This window comes from Rhineura floridana, chromosome 6, assembly GCF_030035675.1.
Source record: "Rhineura floridana isolate rRhiFlo1 chromosome 6, rRhiFlo1.hap2, whole genome shotgun sequence".
Classification (NCBI taxonomy): Eukaryota; Metazoa; Chordata; class Lepidosauria; order Squamata; family Rhineuridae; genus Rhineura; species Rhineura floridana.
In genome coordinates this window covers 109,767,228-109,789,036 of record NC_084485.1, presented here as the reverse complement: position 1 = coordinate 109,789,036, position 21,809 = coordinate 109,767,228, and the positions used below count along the sequence as shown (strand labels likewise).

At 44.2% G+C, this 21,809-nt stretch overlaps 1 long non-coding RNA gene across 1 annotated transcript; it reads right to left on the bottom strand.

Moving 5' to 3' along the window:
• Window positions 1-4,500: 4,500 nt before the first annotated feature.
• Window positions 4,501-7,566, bottom strand: LOC133386755 (uncharacterized). Its single transcript, XR_009763268.1, has 3 exons — window positions 6,951-7,566; window positions 5,859-5,932; window positions 4,501-5,464 (listed from the first exon to the last, which is right to left on the bottom strand). It is a non-coding gene; the product is annotated as an uncharacterized LOC133386755 (long non-coding RNA).
• Between the last annotated feature and the right edge of the window lie 14,243 nt (window positions 7,567-21,809).

Below are 21,809 nucleotides of genomic sequence, written 5' to 3'. Positions count from 1 at the left end.
GAAACCAGGAATTATGTCTGTGAATGAAGTCAGTGATTGCTTTAGCTTTGTACCTGTACATGCTGTTAGGTCACCCTGATATTTTTTAAAGCTGTTTATTGACAAACTCTGCTTTTAAGAAAACTTTCATCAGACCACTTTGACCTCTGTCTACCTGTCAGATTTATTTGTTCTTGTGTGGTGCCCAAACCAACTGCAGGGTAAAGGTTTGTTTACTCTTTTGCATCCTATTTGAATCATTTACTTTTATCATTCTAGAAAGCTATTCAAGGGGAATATAAGGTGAAGATATAAAAATACTGACCAGAAATAATAGCTGCACATTTAAAATAACCAGAAACAGAATTTTGACCATTCTAGTGGAACGGAAATGGAAAACAGACCATAATATCTCCTAGAACTTGAAGTATACTTGCATTTTGGTTACAAACTTAGTTCCCATTAGTAATATAATTAATGCAGGCAGAGAAAGGATAATGTATTGTCTGTTTAATTTTTAAAGCCATTGTTGTAATTACAGAAGACTTCTTATTCTGCCTAAGTCTTGGATCTCATGTACATAACTGTCCAGTATTATGAATCTGTTGTATTGTACTCTCCATTTATTGCTCCCCAAAGTACAAAATATATGGGGTGAAATGTTCATCTCAAGTAATCCATAGCCTTTGGGATGGCTGATGGAGATTTTCCAATGCTAGATGATGATTGATTGATTGATTGATTGATTGACTATTACCTGCCATTCACCAGCTGATCCCAGAGTGAGTTACATTAGTTTAAAATTCAATATTATAAACAATTAAAACAAATTAAAATCACAGGAATAAGATGGGTCATGTGCTAAAGTCCAGGGCAAAGAGGTATGTCTTCAGCATTCACCGAAAACTGTACAGTGAAGGTGCTAGGTGTTCCTCTGTGGGGATTGGATTCCACAATATAGGGTCTGCCACAGAGAATGCCCTCTCCCAGGCCTCCATCTCTTGAGGATGTCAGAACTACCAAGAAGGCCCCCTCTGCTGATCTTAACACCCAAGAAGGACTGCTGAGAAGGAGGTGGTCTTTCTGATATTTGAAACACTTTAAATTGGGCCCAGAAACAAACTGGCAACCAATACAACTGTTTTAGAACAGGGTTTACACAGGTTTTAAAAGCAACCCCAGACAGTAATCTGGCCACTGAAGTTTGGACCAGCTGAAGTTTCCAATGTGCAAGTTATCAGAGTATGGAGTTCCATGACTCCTAAGGTTACTCAGGGTAAGCTTAGCAGTCATTGAATAAGATGAGAGGTCTTCTTGTATAACTGGTTAAGTAACAGGGAGCAGAGAGTAAGAATAAATGGACAGTTCTCCCAATGAAGGGGTGTAGGAAGTGGTCCCCCAGGGTTTGATACTGGGACCTGTGCTTTTCAACTTGTTCATAAACAATGTAGAATTAGGGGTAAGCAGTGAGGTGACCAAGTTTGCTGACGATATTAAATTGTTCAGTGTTGTAAAAACAAAAAGGGATTGTGAAGAGGACCTCTCTTCAAAAGGACCTCTGCAAACTGAATGAATGGGAAGTAAAATGGCAAATGAAATTCAGTGTAAAGTGATCCATGGTGGGGCAGAAAATCTTAATTTCACATATACACTCATGGGGTCTGAACTGGAGGTGAATGACCAGGAAAGAGATCTTGGGGTAATAGGAGATAGCTTAATGAAGAAGTCAATCCAGTGTTTGGCAGCTGTGATAAAAGGCAAAATCCATGTTAGGGAACATTAGGAAAGGAACTGAAAATAAAACTGCCAATATAATGCCATTATATAAGTCTGTGATGTAATGGCATTTGGAATACTGTGTACAGTTCTAGTCACCTAACCTCAAAAAAATATAGGGTTGGAAAAGGTTCAGAATATGGAAACCAAAATGATCAAGTGAATGAAACAATGCCCCAGTGATAAAAGGTTGTAGTGTTTGGGGCTTTTTGGTTTAGAGAAAAGTTGAGAAAGGGTTGACATGATAGAAGTGTATAAAATTATGCATGATTCAGGAGAGAATGGATAGGGAAAATTTTTCTCCCTCTCTTGTAGTACTAAAAGTCATGGACATCCACTGTAGCTGAATGTTAGAAGATTCAGGACAGACAAAAGAACATACTTCTTCATACAGTACATAATTAAGCAATGGAATTCACTCTTTCAAGAGGCAGTGATAGCCACCAACTTTAAAAGAGGATTAGACCAATACATGCAGGATAAGGCTACCAATGGCTGCTTGTCATGGTGGCTGTGCTCTGCTTCCATGGTCTGAGGTAGCATGCTCTTGAATACCAGTTCCTGGAAATCACAGGAGGTGACAATGCTCTTCCAGTCAGGTCCTCGGGTTTCCCAAAGGCGTCTGCTTGGCTACTGTGAGAACAAGATTTTGGGCTAGATGGGCCATTGGCCTGATCCAGCAAGCTTTTCTTGTGTTATTACTGAGGCCAGTTCACCTCTGTCCAAAAGGGACCACAGCTGGCAAACCAGCTGGAGCTAGAAATAGGTACTCCTAGCCCCCAATCTAGGAACCTGCTCCTTCTAGAAGAGTGCAACCTATCCAGATCAGGCTGTCTTCCCGCCTCAAGGATTCGAGAACCTGTAGCACATAACACATCTGTCTTTTCAGGATTCAGTTTCAGTTTGTTGGCCCACATCCAGCCCATCACTTCCTCCAAACACCTGTCTAGCACCTCAACCTCTTCCAATTCAGATCGAACACAAAGATAGAGCTGGGTGTCATCCGCATATTGATGACACTTCACTCCAAAATTCCTGATGACAGCTCCCAGCAGCCTCATATAGATACTAAATAGCATGGGGAACAAGATAGAACCTTGCAGGACACCATTGGGAAGCTCTCATGGCATTGAACAGTAGCTTCCCATAATCACTTTCTGAAAACGTCCCTGGAGGTAGGAGCAGAACCACTGAAGTACAATGCCCCCAACTCCCAATGGTATCAAAAGCCACCAAGAGATCAAGAAGAATGAGCATCCTGCAATCTCTCTCATGACAAATGTCATCAACCAGGGCAACCAAGGCAGTTTCAGGGCCATAAATAAAGCCAGGCTGAAATGGATCCAGATACAGTAGGGGCCCGCTTCTCGGCGTCCCGCTTTTCGGCATTCCGTTAATACAGCGCCAGCAGGGCAATCAGCTGGAGGGGGGACTAGAGCTCCCCGCTCTCCAGCTGATCTCACCGGAGGAGGGGAAGATCAGCTGTAGAGCGCTACAGCTGATCTCCTCCTCTTCTGGCACGATCAGACTCCTGCGCTCGATCTGATCGTGCCAGAGGAGGGGAAGATCAGCTGTAGTGCGCTACAGCTGATGATCTCCTCTTCTGGCGTGATCAGACTGCCGCACTCTAGCTGATCATGCCGGAGGAGGGGAAGATCTTCTCCTCCTCCGGCGCAATCAGCGGGTTAGGTTCCAGACCCTCGCACTACAGCTGATCTGCTTTTCGGCAGTTTTCACTTTTCGGTGGGGGTCTAGAACCTAACCTGCCGTATGAGTGGGGCCCTACTATATTCAGTCTCCTCCACACATGCTTGAAATTGGACAGCCACCACCTTCTCAAGCACCTTGCCCCAAAAGGGGATATTCACCAATGGGCAATAGTTGTTTAATGCTTCTGAGTCCAAGCTAGTCTTTTTAATGAAGGATGCACCACTGCCTCCTTCAAGGCAGATAGCACTTTACCCTCCTCCAATGAAGCATTAATCATCACTCCCTCGACCCACCCAGACAACCCCCTGCAGCAAGCCCTAAGAAGCCAAGACGGACAAAGGTCAAGGAGGCAGGTGGCCAGCTGCACTTCTTCAGGCAGCTTGCCCACATCCTCAGGCCACAATAATCAAAACGGATCTGAACGATTTTTTTGCCTAAAGTGTCACCCAAAGTTGTTACAGCAGGTTTCTGAGGGTGCCAGAGCAAAGCTCTCTCAGCCAGATGATAAAAGCCCATCCACCATTCAGAAAAGCTCTGTACTTGCAGATGCAATGGTGGTGAAGAAGTAGGCTTTCTTTGCTGCCGCCACCACATGGCAGGTGTGATAGTGTGACCTCACATGTTCTCGGTCAGGCTCAGGCCAAGATTTATGCCACTTAGTCTCTAACCATCTTCCCTCCTGTTTCATTGTATGCAGGTCACTAGACCTGTGTGTTCCACAAAGATGGGGAGGGCACTCAGGAGTGATCATGTCTATGGGTCTACTCATCTCACCTTTCCACAGTGTGATGAGAGTCTCAACAGGAGCGCCAGTCATGTCTGCTGGAAAATCCCACAGAACATTCAGGAATCCCTTAGATTCCGTAAGTGTCCAAGGGCAGACCATATCAATAGATCCCCCACCCCTGCAGCATGAATTAGGTGGGTTCAGCCCACACCTCACCAGGGAATGATCCATCCATGACAACAGACTCACAACAAGGAAACAATTGGATGCCAATTGGATGCCACCCAGAGCATATAGCTACTGCACGTCTGATTTTAATCTGTCCATTAACTAATATCCTGGCCTGGCCTCAATGTTACAGGGTTATCACATATACATTGTTGTCTCAGTTCATGGCAGTTCATGGGACACAATCTTCTACAAGAGGCAATATCATCTTGCTAACAAAGTGTCCCTTTCTCTGTTGCGCTGGTTTCACCTCTTTTTATAGCAAAATGATAGTTTTTAGATTTCATACAGCACAGCATAACAGGCAAAGTTATGAGGTTTGTAATTTTCATAGTCTCTCCTGCCTGAAGCCAAAAGAGCAGCAACGAGCATAAGGCAGAATATATATGCATTTGTTCCAGTCCAGGAAAACAATTGATTGATGAAGGGTGAACAGCCCTCCAGGAGACAAGTGGAGTTATTGGGGGGATGAGGAACTGATGATCATGGTGTAGATATGGATTCACTGTTCATGCATTATTAAAAAATAATAATTCTCCATCAAAGCAATCACCTGCTTACAAAATTGCTCAGAAAGTGGGTAATAATGGCAAGAGACCAACCCCAAAGCAGGTTTTCAATTTCAGACCTGAGCATTTGGGACACAGCTTGCATTAGGAAAATAATCAAGTGCATTTCTCATAATTGATGAAAAAACCAACTGTTACATAAAAACACTGTGTTTTCAAACTTCAAACTAGCATGCAATAGGAAATGTTTGCTTCCTTTGGTAGAATACTTTCAACAGGAATGCCAGGAAGATATCGACAGAGAGCTACAGTCTATAATCCTGGTACATCTGTGCGAGTGAATGCCAGGATGCTTCATCATTCACAACAATTACAACCTTCATCACATCCCTGTTCACTTTCCCTGGAGTGCAGCTGGGAAGAGGCATTCCAATCTCTAATAGGCCTGGGTGTTGCTGGCTTCCTGTTAACTCCAATTGCCATGTGCCCAGCTCATCTGTCTCTTTCCCTCCATGTACCTGCCAGCAAGGCTGACCTCCACACAAGAAGAGAGGGGCAGGGATAAGAGCACAATTAAAATAAGGTAGTACAATCAATTTAACTAGCTGTGTTTATGATTACTGACAAACAGATGTTATGGAACATTTGGTTTCGTATTTAGTGCCCTTAAGCTGATGCGGAAAGGCGTTAACTAGGTCTCATAAAAGCTTGCACTGTGAATGTTAAAATTATATTGGGATACATCTCTGAATATCAAATGTATTCTTTCCAAAAGCATATCATTCCAGCAGCTATAACAGGAATAAGCAGTACTTTTCTTCAGTAATGCACTTTCCCCAGTACTATCTGAAATTTAGCACTTAACACATCTCACTTTCTCTTTCACCTTTCCACCTTGCCTTATTTTTGTCATTTGCCAACAGTCTTACTTGTCTTAGATCAAGGTTGCCTGCAGAACATCGGAGGCTGTCATCTGGACTGGCAGAAGGGACACGGCTAGATACTAAGCAGAATGAGATAAAGAAGGTCATGACAAAAGGTACAGAATGTAGTTTGCCTGAATTACCTATGGAAATTGATACCACACAGATTGGGGGTTTTCTGTCAAAAACCTGTGACCACAGTACACTTTGCAGGGAAATTGTGGGAAATGGAAATACTTTTTTCTCTCTCAGTAACATGCACGCTTTCCTTGGTTTCAGCATAAACATAGTGCTTATGTAGCACAGACTTGCAGCCTTTCCCAACCTTTGGGTCCCCAGATGTCACTGGACTACAATTCCCATCATTCCTTACCATTCGTCATGCTGGCTCGGGCCGATGGGAGTTGTAGTCCAACAACATCTGGGGACCCAAAGGGTGGGAAAGGCTCTATAGAGTGTCTGTGTTACTTTAACACGGATTAAGAAATAAAGGCTAAGGAAAAAGGAAACATTGCAAGACTCCGAAATAGGTAGGCAGATTTTTAAAGTGTCATTTTTTTTAGCCCTTCCTCCCTTGACAAGTGAGTCCAGAGCGAGGTACAATTAAAAAACACAATAAACCATAATAACAATCCCAACAATACAAATGCATTGCAAGGGCATATAAAAACAACAAAACCAGAACAACAATTGTACCGCAATAAAACAATCAACCAGCACAACAGATTCACCAAATGTCAGGGCAAATTTCTCACTGAAAGTCCATATGCCTGCCACTGCATGTCACCTCTGCATTAAATTAAATGTAGTCATTGAGGTGTGTACAGTAACTATTACCAGGCCTGTTGACCCTAAGGACAATTCATTCAAATGATTTGTTTTGTATTGAGAAGTATATAACACAACACACACACAAAATATGAACATGCTTTTATCAGTTCAGGTGTATTGATTTGAGATGTAAACATAATTCTCCCTAGTGTTTTCTCTCAGCTTGTTAAAGGTTTTATTAACAATATAAGAAAAGCCCTATTGGGTGAGACTAATGCTCTATCTAGCCCAGCACTGTATTTTCAAAAGTAGCCAGGTGACACTCACAAGCAGGATACAGAGGTAACAATCCTGCTCTCTGTTCATTATTCTCAGCATCTGATATTCAGAAGTATAGCATCCTACTTTTACTTGAGAGGGCTATACAAGATGGTGATGAGGGAGGCTGCCTGGCCCCGAGCTCTGCGGTTGGTACTATAGTTTTTAGGTTTTATTGACAGTTTATAATTTTAAATCACTTCAAATTGTTTTAGAAAGCTGCAGCTTGCTTGGCGGTACAGACTGTTGTAAACAGAATTGAGAATATCTGCTCTATCTGCCTTATTCGCGTTATCTCTTTTTCACAGATTTTAAATATCTCAACTCAGCTCCATTTCTACAAAACTATTGGGGGCGGAGGCTCACATCTGTGTTGTATATCTCGAACTATAAAAGCTTAGAGTGCAAACGGAGGAGACTGAACTACAAATTGTAAAAAAAACAACCTCTTCTAATTGCTCTGGCTATAATCCCCAGCCCAACCTGAATAAAAATGCTCAGGGACTGTGAATAATTGTTTCTTATACTGGCGGAGATGGGAAAACTTAAAAGAGCCAGAAGTCTTGATAAGGGTGATAATTTGCTGCCTCCGAACTCCAAACAAAGTAGAATGGGTAAATATTTTCGGCCGATGGAAACACCTGACTCTGGCTTGGAGAAATATACAGTTGCAGTTTGGAATCGTTTTAACCCCTTACATGTGGAAGTGACCAGCCATAAATCTGAGACGAAGGATAAAAAGGCAAGCAGCGAGTCTTCTCCTTCTCATTTATTGATTGAACAGAAACAGAAACTGACACCTGGGAAAGTCAACCTGCTGTGGAACAATCACTACAGTCCAATCCATCTATGAACAACTGAATGACATTATGGAAAAACTAGACTGCCTCTTTAACAGGTACTTCCTCACACCTGCACCTTTCAATGCTCATCATCAGGAATGGCAGGGGGAGTCTTAGCATGCAACTCACAATAACCCATGAAAGGACAAAGAAATAAGAACTCCTTTATCTCCAACCAGCTTGATATTGATACCATGTGAAGTTATTGTTGACTTATTTCCATACAAGGGACCTCTGCCCACCTGGGGTTCAGTTGCTTGGGCTGAAATACATTTGTCACTACTACTGTGGTTACCCTCAGGCTTGATACATTTAAAATCAATAAGGAGTCTTTTCAACAACAGATATACCAGGAAAATTATCCTAATTTTCAGCTCTCGAAGAATTCCCACAATGATTATGAGAAAGAAAGATCTGCTAATCCATAAAGGAGTATGCCCTTATAGGCATTTTAAAGATACAAGGGTAAGTTCCTTGTTGCACTTTAAAAAGGAAGATACAAGGAGGGAATCTTCTCTGCCTCCTCCAACTAGGATCACTACAAGTTTGGATGGCTATGAGGACCCAATTTGGAGGGATGGCTCAAACATGAACACTATCCCTACTGGAGTCACAACAGCAATGGAAGACAATCCTAAGGGGCCCATGCAAGTGACACTGGATTCAAGCAAACCAGCCCATAAGGTCTTAGATTCAGACCAGCAGGATTGGACTGAGCCAGCGGAGGAGGATTTGATAACTGTTTTACACAAACTCCCAGATAAGGAACAACACAAGATCATGAATAAGCTAGAAAAGCTACAGGACAAGCTGACCCAAATAAAGAGGGGCAATCAACAAAATATAGGAAGCACAGCCCCAGATCAGCCTCCTCATATTAAATTGTGGTTACCTAGACTTGTAGACAAAAGGGAAAACGGAACAGGAATAAGCAAATCTACTGACGGATATCTTTGTAACGAAGGTGTTCCCCCCCGAGCTCCAGATAGGATAGATGTCCTGGAGACAAATGGTGAGATAGAGAATAGAGACCCTCTTGAGAGCAATAGAGTATACCTCAGGTCAATATTCACCAGTGAGCGATGGATTTCTACAGATACCTGGAATCACACGAACTGGATAGTACCACCCCAAACTAGCAACAAAAACTGGACGGGGGGGGCACAGGTACATGGGCCCAGTTCAGAAACACAATGGTAGTGCTTTTTTAGACACTGTAGGTCTCTTAACCAAAATAGATTAATAGCAAAACATCCAGAACATTTATTACGTATTCTCTCATGGAACATGGCAGGCTGGTTAAATAAGTTTGTTGACCCTGAATTTATCCCTTATATGCAAACATTTGATCTGTTGTGCCTTCAAGAAACCTGACTTATGGATGTTAATGATATCCACCACCAAGGTTTCAAATAGTGGCCCTTCCAGCCCTAAAAAATCTAAGTATGGGCGTGGAAGTGGAGGTCTGGCTGTACTCCTTTCCACAGACACACATTTGGATATATGGGATTTAAAATTAACAAACAATGGATATATCCAGACCATATTAGTAAATGTCTCTAGAGCTAATCCAGTTATATGTGTGAATGTATATATACCCCCTAAACCCACGAATCAACACAGCAAACAAGTTTGGCAGGAGTTGGACCAAGTGTTACAACGTATTGAGGAAGTATTCCCAAGAGCAGATGTCATGTTGTGTGGTGACTTTAATGCCTGAATTGGTGGAAATAAAGGACAAATTCATAAAACCCTTGCTCTAGATGATGAGGATGAGGATAATGTAAGTATCTCAGATAGATGCTCACAGGACACTTTCATTAATAGAAATGGACAAATACTTTACAACATTGTATATAAGTATCAGCTACAATGTTTAAATGGTGGACCGTTAGACAGATCATGTGGCCAATATACTTACTTAACCCAGAAGGGGGGCAGTGTAGCTGATTATATTTTTATGTCCCATAATATCTACTCAAAGGTACAATCGTTCCAGTTAGAGGAACGGGTGGAGAGTGATCATCTTTCATTGGTTGTAGAGGTACGTAATATCAACAGCAGTAAACAACCCACCATTTTTCACCCTATTCAGGGTACTCATATCAGGGAAAGACGAATTAGATGGTCATTAACCCCAGCAAACGAAATAAGGCAAACTTTGTGGAATCAGACCATGATGAAGCTGAGAGGAGAACTCATAAATAAGGAAGACAACGCTATTAGTACATATCAGGTTTTGATATAAACTCTAAGACCCTTTTTGGTAAAATCTGGACACCATAAGCTGAAACCTTATACAAAATCTTGGTTTGATGCAGAATGCAGAAATATTTTGGATTTTGGTAAAAATGGCCAGATCTTTAAGGTCAAATAAATCTGATGTGCAAATTAGGAGGTTTTTGAGACACAGGCATGCTTATAAGAACCTCCTAAGAGGGAAAAAGAAGGACTATGTTAATAAATTTTGCAAAGATCTTGGGCAAGCTATTATTAACAAGAATGAAAAATATTTCTGGGATCTCGTAGCACGTGGTCTCAAACAAATTAAACCAGCAGTGGAGGGTCAAATCCCAATGGCAAAATGGGCCTTGAATTTTGGAAATATGTATAAAGGTAGTGTTGAAGGTAATCAAGTAGAGAGATATGACGCCCCGCTCACCGCGCAGCTGACGACCAGGGCCTAGTTGCAGATGGGGACGAAGCTGCCGCCTCCATCTTTGAAGGGGGTAAAGTCGTGCATCGTGCCTATTGTACACGTGCGATGTGCAGCGTGGAGGGGAAGGGCTTCTGGGACTATTTAAGTCCAGCCACCCCTCCTACCTTCCTCTTTGCAGCGCGATGTGGACGGCGAGGGACAGAGCAGAGTGGAGCGCAGCGGAGCACAGCAAAGTGGCAGAGGCCATTTTGGCACGACTGCATGTTTGGAGCCATTTTCTGGCGCTAGTTCTTCGCCGCGCTGACCACATTCAAGCGGTTTTCAGGCCTTGATACCTTCCCCAGCGGGGGTAGCGCTTGAGGCCACGGGGTATACAGACTGCGGGAGCAGCGGCAGCTAAAGCGGGCCTTTTCTTCAGGGCTTGCTAAGCTGAACGCTGAGGGACCACCACCCCTGGCTGGTGGGGGAGGGAGGCGCTTGGCTTCTCCCTGCAGTATCGCCTCAGGGCTGTTTAAACAAGATTACACACACAATTTAAATAGTATTTTCAATGAATTAAAGTGAAAGCGCTGCAAGGCTCTTCTGCAGCCAGTTAAACAACATCACACACTCATTAACATATACAGTAAGGGAAATATATTAAAGTGACAGAGATAAATTAGAGTAAAAGAGCTGCAGGGCTTTGAATAAATTAAGCATACCTTGCAGACAGTGGCTTAATACAGGCAGTGGCTTAAACTACTGCATTTAAAATAGACGAAAGCCATTAAAATAAATTAGAGTAAAAGAACTGTGAGGTTAGAATAAAAGGCTCCTACCTTGCAGACAGTAACTTACTGTTGTTCGTAGATTATAATATTGGTTGCTGGTGTTTCCACAGTTAGTGGCTAATAATACTAACACTAATAATTTCTCATAAATATTATTATAAGCTTGGGTGGAATTAATAATCATGCCATCCAAAAAAGGTAAAGGGGGGTGAAAGGTAAAGGGAGGGCCTCTAGGCCCCCACAAAAACACCCTCCCCCGGCACCTGGGTCCTCAGATGAGGAGGAGGCACCACCATGGGCTGCCATTCTAGCACACCTGGAGGCTTTAGAGCAGCGGGGGATGGTGGCCCCAACTCCCGCTCCCAGGTCACCGCTGACTGCTATGGAGCAGGCAGCCACTCCTGGGACTTCTACAGGAGGGGTTACCAGGACAAAGCGAGCAAAAGCAAAGGCTCGGGGTGGCACAACTACGGGTCAGTGGCAGGGGTCTAATACTGATGTCCTGGCATTGATCTTAGCAAGGCTCGAAGCACTGGAAACCCACCAGGAAGCTACCCAGATGGTGAGTGATGGGACGGTGGTGGCTCCTGCACCAACAGCGGCGGTAGGGGCTGGAGGACAGGTGGCTACACCCCAGGCTGAAGTGATATCAACAGCTGCGGTGGAGTGCCCCGTTGCAAGTGTGGCTGGGCCGCTGGTGGGAGCAGGTGAGTCTGCCAGACCTACTCAGACAGCTGGGTCGCCAGGATAGGGGTGGCCTTCTCAGGGGCCATGGGTCACCAGTCCAGGGACAGTATCGGCTACTCCTTTTAGACCAGAAGCGAGTGCTACATCTCAACCACCGCTCCAGGCTGCATGCAGCCAAATTTGGCAACATGCAGGCAATGGACAGGTGATGGCATCTGCTGTGTCACCTGGTGGACCGGCTCTAACGGCCATACAGGTGGAGGAGTAGCAGCCGTCACCTGCAATGCCAAGTCAGGGTAATTTGTCAGACCCTTTGTGGGCTGCTGCTGCTAATGCCATACCTTTTGGGGAAACATCTGTCACCTTAGGCTTCCACCTGCTCCCTTCGACGAAAGAAAAAATTTGGCGGGGGGAGTATGTGGATGTCTTTTCACTATTATATAGGGAACACCCTAAAAGGGACAAAGACAAGGAGGCTGAGGGCGATGTGGAGAGGCCCAGGCATAGGAGAGTGGACCACACATGGGCCAATTGGTTGCCAGTGTATTTAATGTACGCTGGAGTGCTGATGGAGAGACAACCTCAAAAGGGTCTGTCTCTCTTGAAGTACTTGGATATAATCTACAGGGCTTATGTGGAGTTCTGGCTGTCTTATGATGAGGCATTTTGTATGCGGGTGGCATGCGATAGGTCTCTCCCATGGGACAAAAAGGAGCCAGAGCTGTGGCTGCAGTTTATGACAGCAGCCTGAGCCATGACAGGTGACAGGTGTGATAGTGGGCATCTAATGAGCAGGCAGTCGACTGCTACCCTTCCCCGCGCTAATGCGGGGCAAGGGGTGCAACAATGGCTGCTGTGCTGGGATTTTAGTTCCTGGGGAGTTTTCACACGGAACCCGTGTCGTTTCCGCCACGAGTGTTCCATTTGTGGAGCAGCACACCCTTGCACTGCCTGCCCCAGGGGCAGGTTTTATAGAGGAGGTAACAGGGATCAACAGGGAGGCAGAAAGCAGCCCCCACCTGGTGCTGCTCCAGGAAAAGGGCCCCTCCCCAATTAAACTGCACATTTTGCAGAACTTGCTTGCTGGTTACCCAGCAGTTGGGGATGTGCATTTTCTTTTCCAGGGGTTTTTGTTGGGCTTCTGAATTCCTTACAGTGGGCCAAGGGCTGCCTTCATGTCCCGGAATCTAAAATCTGTTATGGGCATGGAAGCAATTGTGCAAATGAAAATTGACAAGGAAGTGCAGGCAGGGCAGGTGCTTGGCCCATTCCAATCACCTCCACTGCCTAACCTTAGGGTATCCCCACTAGGTATTGTGCCCAAGAAGGCAGCAGAGGAGTTTAGGCTAATTCATCACTTGTCCTACCCGCATAGACAGTCAGTTCATGATTTCATTCCTGACAGTCTATGTACAGTCTATTACACCTCCCTTGACGCTGCAGTGTGCATGGTGCACACTTGTGGCCGAGGTGCATTCATGGTTAAGTGTGACATTAAATCCACTTTCTGCCCATCCACCCTGCAGACTTTGAGCTGCTGGGTTTCGCTTTCGCCAATAAATTCTATATGGATCAAGCATTACCCATGGGATGCTCAATCTCTTGCGTGGTTTTTGAGCGATTTAGCACCTTTTTGGAATGGGCTATCAAGCGAAGGACGGGTCTGAATTCGATGGTCCATTACCTGGATGACTTCTTATTTATGGGTAGGGCTGGCACAGAAGAATGCCTACACTTAATGGCACAGTTCCAGGACCTGGCAGAGGAACTCGGGGTTCCTCTAGCCATGGAAAAGACTGAAGGTCCGGCCCCTGTTCTGACTTTCTTGGGCATTGAAATTGACTCTAGAATGCAATGCTGCAGGCTGCCCCAGGAGAAGCTTATAATCCTCCATAGGAAGATTGCAGAAGTTACAGGCGCAAGGAAGGTTTTCCTTTCCACACTCCAAGAGTTGGCAGGGCACCTAAATTTTGCGTGCAGGGTCGTGGCGCCTGGCAGAGCATTTTTAAGGCAAGTTTATGATGCCATGGTCGGGCTGTTATGACCCTGCCATAGGTTTCGGGTTACAGCAGCATTGCGCACCGACCTGGCTGTGTGGTCCTCCTTCTTACAGGATTTCAATGGAATATCCTTTTGGAGGCAGGACTGACTCTTGGAGGCAGAGTTACAGGTTCAGTCCAACATGTCTGGAGGTTATGGCTTTGGGGTAGTTTTTGGGTCTTCCTGGTGTAATGGTCAATGGCCACAGACATGGGTTCAGGAAGGCTTAGACAAGGATCTGACCTTTCTGGAATTTTTCCCTATAGTGGTGGCAGTCTATTTGTGGGCTGAGAGGCTGCAGAACTCTACGGTCCATTTTTGGTATGATAACATGGCCACAGTCCATGTTATCAACTCTCTTACATCCAGGAATGCCAGGGTTATGGGCCTTGTCTGGGCTTTTGTTCTCCAATGCCTGCATTTTATTGTTCTTTTTCGGGCACGGCATGTTCCTGGCATTGACAATAGTGTTGCTGATGCTCTGTCATGGAACCCGATGGACCGTTTCCATCGGCTGGCGCCGATGGCCAGTGGTCAGCCAGAGGCCGTGCCCCCTGTGACTTGGGAGATTGGAGAGCAGAGTCGAAGAGGGCCATAAGCCTTTCCATTGCCCCCAGCACACTCACCAATTACCAGAGAGCAGGTAGGGCGATTCAGGAATTCTGGGCCAGCAAGGGCTATGCACCGGAGTGGCCTATTCCAGTGAGTCACCTGCTGGAATTCCTGGTGGATGGCAGGAGGTGGGGCCTGTCAGTCCGTGCACTTCAAGGTAAGCTGGCAGGGCTTTCCTTCTTAGCTAAGGCAGGTGGTTTTCCAGATTATGCAGGGGACTTCAGGGTCTGCCACATGTTGGCAGGGTGGGCTAGAGAACATCCTGCCACACCTGATTCCCGTCGACCTATCTCAGTAGACATTTTACTGGACATGAGTGGTCAGTGTAACACACTTTGCTCTTCCAGCTATGAAGCCAAACTATTCCAGGCAGTGGCCCTTACGCTGTTTTTTGGAGCTTTTCGAATAGGAGAAGTGGTAGCTGGCGCAAAGCGAGACTTATCTCGTCATGCCCTCCAGTTTGCTGATGTCTCCATGGAAGGAAGTTGTGCTTGCATAAATCTGAGAAGGTCTAAAATGGACCAGAGGTGTAAAGGAAGGCACCGGTTGGCCCCATCCTTGGTGCCTAACCTCTGCCCAGTGCAGGCTTTACAGGCATTTTTAGGAGATAGGGGAGCTGGGGATGGATATTTATTTACCCATGTAAATCAGGATCGCCTCTCATAGAATCATAGAATCATAGAATCCTAGAGTTGGAAGGGGCCTTGTAAGCCATCGAGTCCAACCCCCTGCTCACAGCAGGAAATCCACAGCTAGAGCATCTCCCGCAGATAGCTGTCCAGACTCTGCTTGAAGACATCCAGCGAAGGGGATCCCACCACCTCCCTAGGCAGTCGGTTCCATTGTCGAACTGCCCTTACTGTCAAGAAGTTCCTTCTAATGTCCAATCTGAATCTACGCTCCTGCAACTTAAAACCATTAGACCTAGTCCTACCCTCTGGGGCAGCAGAGAACAAATCTGTACCCTCTTCTATGTGACAGCCCTTCAGGAACTTAAAGAGTGCAATCATGTCACCCCTCAGCCTTCTCTCCACCAGACTGAACATGCCATGTTCCTTCAACCTTTCCTCATAAGACTTGTTCTCCATACCGGCTATCATCCTCGTCGCCCTCTTCTGAACCCACTCTAACTTGTCTATATCTTTCTTAAAATGAGGCGCCCAGAACTGAACGCAGTATTCCAGATGAGGCCTGACTAATGCAGAATATAGTGGGACTATTACTTCCCTTGACCTGGAAACTATAGCTCTGTTTATGCATCCCAAAACCGTGTTTGCCTTTTTTGCCACAGCATCACACTGCTGGGTCATGTTCAGTTTTGGGCATTAACAAAATGAGCACTGCAGGGGCTAGGGTATGACCCCTCACAGTTTGGAACCCATTCATTCAGAATTGGAGCTGCTTCTACAGCAGCAGGTCTTGGTTTTCCCCAAGCAAGAGTACACGCAGTTGGACATTGGTCCTCTGGTGCCTTTAAGGGCTATATTTGCCCCTTTTAGAGGGCTTGGGAATGCAGAAGCCTAACAAGTTTTATTTGTTTTGATAGGTTGCTGAACGGGGATGGAGCAGACGCGCATCCTCATATGCGGCCACAGCATGATCTTCTGGGCAGCCCGGAGGGCATCGAGGTCGAGCATGGGCTCACAGCTGGGCCTCAGTCGATGGGCTGCAGTACAGTGGCTTGGCCGGCGAGGAGGGGCTCCTACCCACTCTGTTCCAGCAAGATGTAGTGTGGACAACTCCACAGGTGGTAGTCATTCACCTGGGTGGTAATGACCTTGGTTTGCTGCAGGGCAAGGCCCTCAGTGTTCAGGCATGTAAGGACATGCAGGTGATAAGGCGAAGGTGGCCTTCGGTACATCTGCTGTGGTCAGACATGCTCCCACTATGGGGAAAATTAGAGGCCAGTTCATTAGATAGTTGCCTGTTATTTCTTATACTACAGCTTTATTCCAACACTGATATCAGGATAAGAGTTGGCAGGGCAGGCTGTCTCTCTGATTCAATCCCCACCTCAAGGGGTGTCAAACAAGGCTGTATTTTGGCCCCACTTTTATTCGACCTTTATATAAATGACATTACGCAGGAAATTCTTGACCCTTCTTCCCCCACCCACCCACCTTTAGGAAACAGAAGATCCCAGTTGTGCTTTATGCAGATGATATGGCCCTTATTTCTTTAACCTGTGTGGGTCTGAGAAGATTGCTTACCAAATTTGAAACGTATTGTAAGCATGAAGGACTATCTATCAATTATAATAAGACTAAAGTTGTCTTTTTTGCTAAGAGGCATGAGCAGCATAAATGGAATTTGGATGGGCACAGTCGCTCATTCAAATACCTGGGGCTCCACTTCTCTGAAAACACCTTGTGGTGCACCCACCTTGAGGCAATTACATCCACAGCCACCCGTTTATTGGGGCCCATAAAGAAACGTTACTATACCGAGGGTTATCGATTAGTAGAACCAACATTAAAAGTTTTCATGGCCAAGATTGTGACCCATCTTTTATATGGAGCAGCAATTTGGGGTGAGCATTGCAGAGACCAACTGGACATAATCCAAAACAAGTTCCTGCGCCTGCTTTTGTCTGTAGCAGATAGCACACCTGGCACATTGTTAAGGAGTGAAGTAGGTCTCCCTTCTTTAAAAGCACACATACATAAATCCATCATATCGTGTTGGAAAAAGTTATCAATGATGCCAGAACACCATTTAGCAAAAATATGCTTCTTGGAACTACAGAATCGGAAAGGTTGGGTACAATGTTGCAGATACCTGATGCTTAGTTATCCGATCTGCTCAGCTATGACAATGCAGGATATATCCAAAAATAAGATCAGGGACTTAGTTTATGGTAAAGATGCTCAAAAAGACCTTGAATATATAAAAAATTGTAAGTCTGCCATTTAGTATGGTAAAATCAAATCAGACCACAAAAGGGCTACCAATCTGCGGGAGTTAACTTTTTTCCCTATAAGATGCGCTTTTACTTGGCTCAGATTTCAGTTGATGCTCACTGAATATCTGGCCGGTAGATACACAAAAAAGACCACCAGAAGATCGCTTGTGTATATGTGGATCAGGGCAAATTGAAGGAATGGAGCACTATATCCTATAATGCCTTCTATATAACTCACCAAGGGCCAAGTTTATTCTTCCCTTTCAGACTTTTTTAGAAAGCCAGTCAGACGAGTTCAAGATCAGATGGCTGCTGGCATATACAGATAAATTTGTTACTTAGAGGGTAGCCCTGTTTGCACTAGCCGCAGCGAAGATCAGAATGGCCTTCCTGAAATATACCAGCCTTAAAAGCAAAGGGGAGCCCATTTGAGTGTGCTCCAAATCTAAACAAATGTAGTAAATTCTTATTATTTTCCTTTAAAGTTCAGGGTTCTATTCATGTATTATTGGACTGAAATTTAATGTTTTATAAATGTTTTATAAATATGTTCTATTGTATGTTTCTCATATTGTAATGGCCATTGGCTAAAAACAATAACAATAAAGATTACTTTTACTTAGCTGTTTATCTTTGAAACCCAGGTAACGTAACCACATACAGTAATACTTCGGTTAACAAATCCTCAAGGAAAGAAACTTTTGACAAAGTTTTTTTTTGAGTGCAGGGGGTACAGACTCTGACATGGTCAGAATGTGGATCCTTGTCTACTGGATCGTGGCTGCTGCAGGCAGCTCTCTCACGAGTGGCTGGAGAGTTGCTTTATGCAGCAGCGTTCATTGGAGATATAAAAGAATATGAAAGAGAGTGATGTTTATCTTAAACAAAATAAACTCCTTTTATTAAGAAACTACACGTGGATAGGAAAGCCTCATCATCTACACCAGCTGAATTCAAAAAGGTAGGGAAAGAGAATTGTGGGAAGAAGAAGGAGGAATGTCAAGTGATGATAGCCCTGAGAATATCAATCTAACCAATCAGAGGCATGCTTAAACTTGAGAAAAGTAACAAGGACTGAATTCAAGCAGGGACCCTTTCAACTGACTAACGATGTCTATTGCCCCTAATGGTCAAAAGATTCAGAGCACACAGTGAGCCAATGCATTGAATGAAGTGAAACTTCCAACAATAGGTTCCCCACCTCTTCTGTACACGAATATTAAAGGAACAGAAGCTCTAGGTTGGACTAAGGTTAAGGCTGCAACCCAATTCATGTCTACTCAGAAGTAAGCTCCATTGGGTTCAATGGGACTTACTCCCGGGTGAGTGTGTATGGGATTGCAGCCTTAGTTAGTTACCCTTCATTCCAATTGAATCAACATTTCACATTGATCACAATGGAACTAAAGTGCAGTTATTCCAGCTCCAACTCTCTCTATTTATCTGGCACAAGGATTGTCAGGGCCAGTACAGCACCCCTTATGAAGGGAAGAACTTGAGTTCAAGAAGAGTGGCAGATTATCAGTCGTGCCACCAGAGTAGGATCCAGTCAGCATGACTGGTTTACCATATTTGAAATACTGTAAGTAATACACATTCTAACGTAAAGAAGAGGATGCTTTTATATCATTAGGTCCAGAGACTTAAAGTAATTGCCTTAAGTATACCATCACAGATGAGTCTGAAAAATGGATGTGAAAAAGAGACACATATTAATATTGTGGTGAAAGGATCTCACTTTTTGCTGTTGGCTTCTTGCTGTGAAATATTATGAACCACACCTATATCCCTATTCAGTTAACAAAAAAAAATGGGTTGAACATGTGTTAAGGGCTTTACATGATTACTCCAGCACCAGGAAATTGCAGCTGTTAAAGGTCGCACCCTTAACAGATACATTATTTGGGCAATATGGATATGGCATGGTACCCTATATTGTGGTTAGTTCAGCTTCCCCACATCCTTAGAGCTAGATGGCTGTCAGTGGCAGAGGCCTGGACCTAAGTTTCAGATTTGCCTATTCACCAGAATAGACACATGGAGTCTGTACAACTGAAGCTGCCAAGTCTCAGTGTTGGATTGTCAGGCTAGCCTTGCCTCTGACATCTGTACATTGAGCATATACCTTGGTAAAAGAACCCCTGCACATGAACAGCTGTTCATTCATAAGGGTTTGTTTACAGACATCCATACTCAATGCACATGTGTCAGCAGTAGCCCAGGTATACAATGCTGGTGAGAGGGCCAGCAATGTGAGAAGAGCTGATGAGAGGGCAGTAGTGGTTCTATATGTTCTACTTCAACATGTCAGTGTACTATATTGTGATACTCTTCTCTGCCCACAGGCCTCATATATGCTTCCCTCTTCCCCTGCCCCGCCTCAAAAAACTATTTCTCTTCACCATTACAAAGGCCTTAATGTATGAGTGTACCACATGCATCCAATGTGTAAAAAGGACTTGACATGATACCCAAACAAGCAAAGACTCTCTAGTTCAGGAGTGGGGAACCTTTTTCAGCCTGAAGGTCGCATTCTCTTTTGGGCAACCTTATGAGAGCCACAAGATCCTCCATGGCACAGAGTGGTAAGCGGCGGTAACGCAGCCGAAGCTCTGCTCACGGCCGGAGTTCGATTCCAATGAAAGGAGAAAGTCGAATCTCTGGTAAAAGGGGTCGAGGTCCACTCAGCCTTCCATCCATCCGTGGTCGGTAAAATGAGTACCCGGCATATGCTGGGGGATAAAGAAAGGCCGGGGATGGAACTGGCAATCCCACCCCATATAAATGGTCTGCCTAGTAAACGTCACAAGACGTCACCCTAAGAGTCAGAAACTACTCACACTACAAGTGCGGGGACACCTTTACCTTTATAAGAGCCACATGCCAGTGGTAGGCAGGGCCAATGGCAAAAATGAGTGGAGTAATTATTGGAAATGTTACCTTTGTGCAGTAGGGTAGTTTCTATGCAAACTCACAAACCCCTCTCCATCCAGACAAGCAAGAGGCATTATCAGAGTTCAAGGACACATCCCAAGCAGGCCAAAACTCTTGGGTGCAAAGCAGGGCCAGTGAGAGGAGTGGCTGGGGAGTGTTGCAAGGACCAAATAGAGAAGCCTGGGGGGTCACTTTGTCCCCCAGGTCTGAGGTTCTCCATCCAAGTTCTAATTAATTGGTGTAGTAAGTAGGGATGGAAGAGAATTTTGATTCAGTTCGCATTTCAAGCAGAATTTATCAAATTCGCAATTTCCAAAACAATATGAGAACCGAAACACAGCCATCCTTTGAAATTAGCATTTATTAGGATTTTGGGATGCAATTTGCCAACTAAATATATTTACAAAAATGCATACATTAGGGGAAGGTGTGCATAAATATGAACATATGAGTGAAAATAACATGCAAAAACGCATGAAATTCCACCTGCCCTGTGGAGTTCCCTCCCCTTAAATATTAGACAGGCGCCATCTCTGTTATCTTTTTGGTGCCTATTGAAGACCTTCCTCTATCGACCAGTCTTTTAAGTTGAAACCTTATCCCACTCTGCCTCTGTGCTAGAATTGCTTTTTATATGCTTTTAAACCTTTTTTTAAATAAAACAATATGTTTTTAACCTTTTTTTAAAGATGTCTTGAAAGCTTTTTAAAAAAATGTTTCTAAAGATGTTTTGTTTTAATGTATTTTAAAGACTGTATGACATTTTAAAGTGTTTTTAGTACTTATGTTTGCTGTCCTGGGCTCCTGCTGGGAGGAAGGGCAGGATATAAACCAAATAATACATACATACATACTATGGCTATGCACAAGATAGTCAAAAATCTAAAACAATAAAATATAAATTACCAAAAAAAAACCCCAGTTAAAATATAACAGCCACAGACCCAAGGTGTGTGGAGGGAAGGGCTATAGCTCAGTGGTAGAACATATGCCTTGTGCACAAAAGTTCCCAGGTTCAATCCCCGGCATCTCCAGATCAGGCTAGGAATGTCCTCTGGCTGAAACCCTGGCAAGCCACTGCCAATCAGTGTATACTGTACTGAGCAAGATGGAGCAATCTACTTAGGATAAAGCAACTTCCTATCTTCTCAAAAAAAAAAAAATCAGCTGCCTTCTTTTTGCTTTCCAAACATTCAAACAAACAAAATAGTTTACAAGAGTGGGACATAGTATGCCCCTAGCAGTTGGAGCTCAGGATGCTTGAGGAATTTAACTCTTGTGAATTCCAGTATGAACTGACCTGATTTACACTTCCCAGACACATAATTGAAATGTAACCATCCTTCAGACTTTGCACTTTACTGAATTTTGCAATGCAACTCTCAGCTCAAAAAACATATAAAAATGCATTTAAAATTTGTG